General features: G+C 43.8%; 1 pseudogene; it reads left to right on the top strand.

The window, feature by feature from the left end:
* Window positions 1–385: 385 nt before the first annotated feature.
* Window positions 386–484, top strand: LOC116600431 (annotated as a pseudogene).
* The last annotated feature ends 1,528 nt before the right edge of the window (window positions 485–2,012 follow it).

Raw genomic sequence — 2,012 nt, 5'->3', positions numbered from 1 at the left:
TAGCTCAAGGTTCAGTGTTGGGAGGATTTTGAGGCTCTTCTAGTTTCAAAACAAAGAAGGCTGTCATCAAATAGAATGTCTGCCATGAAGGCAAGAAGTGAAAATGGCTTGGGGGCCACATGCTGGCCACTTCTGCTCCTCTCTCCCAACTCTCCATTTTCAAAATGAGGAAAAGCAATTGGAAAAAGGCTACCAGCTTTTATAGAGGGCCTACTATGTGCCTGGCACTGTTCTGGTATATTATATATAAATTTAGCTTCTTTGACCCTCATATTGACCTTAAACATAGAAGCAGAAATTAAGGTTCAGAGGTTTATAAAACACATTCGAATATCCATCAGAAGAATTTAGGAAAGAAACAAAGATCTGTCATGCTCACTTGGGCAGCACATGTGCTAAGTAATAAAACTGCGAAGATACAGAGAAGATTAACGTGCCCCTGAACAGGGATGACAAGCAGATTCATGAAGCATTCCATATTTTTGATAAAAAAAACAGACTCTAGAGAATAAACTGGTTGTTGTCACCAGAAGGGATGTGGGTGGGGGGATGGGGGAAATAGGTGCAGGGGATTCGGAGTGCACCTATGACGAGGAGCACTGAGTAATGTAGAGAGCAGATAAATCACTGCATTGTACACCTGAAACTAATAGAACACTGTATGTTAATTACACTGGAATTTTTTAAAAATACAGGTCTATCTAATTGCAAATCCAATTCTGTACACTCTAATAAACTCAAGATTTAAATGATTTACACAAGGCCGAATGAAACTAGAAACAGAGTTGGGATTAGAATTCTGATAAATACATTCCCCCAAAAAACACAGGGCACAGAGATGGGCACATAACCACAATGCTGAATACTTAAACCTGGAACTTTTATAAGAAATCCAGGGGCACCTGGGTGACTCAATGGGTTAAGCCTCTGCCTTCAGCTCAGGTCATGATCTCAGGGTCCTGGGATAGAGCCCTGCATCGGGCTCTCTGCTCAACAGGGAGCCTGCTTCCCCCTTGTTCTCTGCCTGCCTCTCTGCCTATTTGGGATCTCTCTCTCTTTCAGTCAAATAAATTAATAAAATATTAAAAAAAAAAGAAAGAAACCCAAAGGTTTACAGTTAACTGCAACCAGTTACTGACACGTACAGCAGAGTTCTTGGTGTTAGACTACATTCAATGATCATAGCACATTATTCATTTTCCCTGAGTGAAAACCTGGCTTATTTTTTGGCATTGAGATCCTTCTTTCTTTTACTTGCACTGGGGTATTTGTCTTTGGTTTTCTTTAATATTTTCCCATAAATCAGACCTTACTGTTTTTCTTCTTTCCCTGTCTTTATTAATCTGAATGCATTAATAACACGCTCTAGAAACTGGAGTTCTTTTTTAAAAAAGATTTATTTATTTGACAGAGAGAGAGCAGTGGGAGGGGCGGAGGGAGAGAGAGTGAGAGAGAATCCTCACGCAGACTCCGCGATGAGCATGGAGCCCAACTCAGGGTTTGATCCCAGGACTGGGAGATCATGACCTCAGCCGAAATCAAGATTCAGCCGCTTAACTGACTGAGCCACGCCAGTGCCCCCAAGAACCTGGAGTTCAGACAGAGATGGCAGGAAGCAGCTATTCCAGCTCTCTGCCCCCAAGAGCCCCTGTGCTAAGGAAACACTTGCTAAGGTGCTGCTCATTGATGAAACTCCCTGCAGTCAGGCCATAATCCCTTTCCAAGCAGTGGATCATGTCACTGTCTTCCTTAAAATGCTCCAGGGCTGCATAGGGAAAAGTCCCATTCTTCTTCTGGGCTACTGGCCTTCCTTGTCTCATAGGCTGTTGCACCACGGACCTCATCTCCTCCTTCGGACCCCCATCCCCCTCTGTCAGCCCACTTAACACCCTCCTGCCACCTGCTTTGCTGCTCTTAATCCTTTTACCTGGTTCAGAGGTTTTTGTCTTGCCCTGAATTCTGTCCCCAAGGTTCCACTCCCCTCCTGCCATGCCCAGCATAGCTGCTTGAGT

This window comes from Mustela erminea, chromosome 9 (genome assembly GCF_009829155.1).
Source record: "Mustela erminea isolate mMusErm1 chromosome 9, mMusErm1.Pri, whole genome shotgun sequence".
Classification (NCBI taxonomy): Eukaryota; Metazoa; Chordata; class Mammalia; order Carnivora; family Mustelidae; genus Mustela; species Mustela erminea.
The sequence above is the reverse complement of the archived record's forward strand: the minus strand, read 5'-3'. Positions and strand labels throughout refer to the sequence as shown.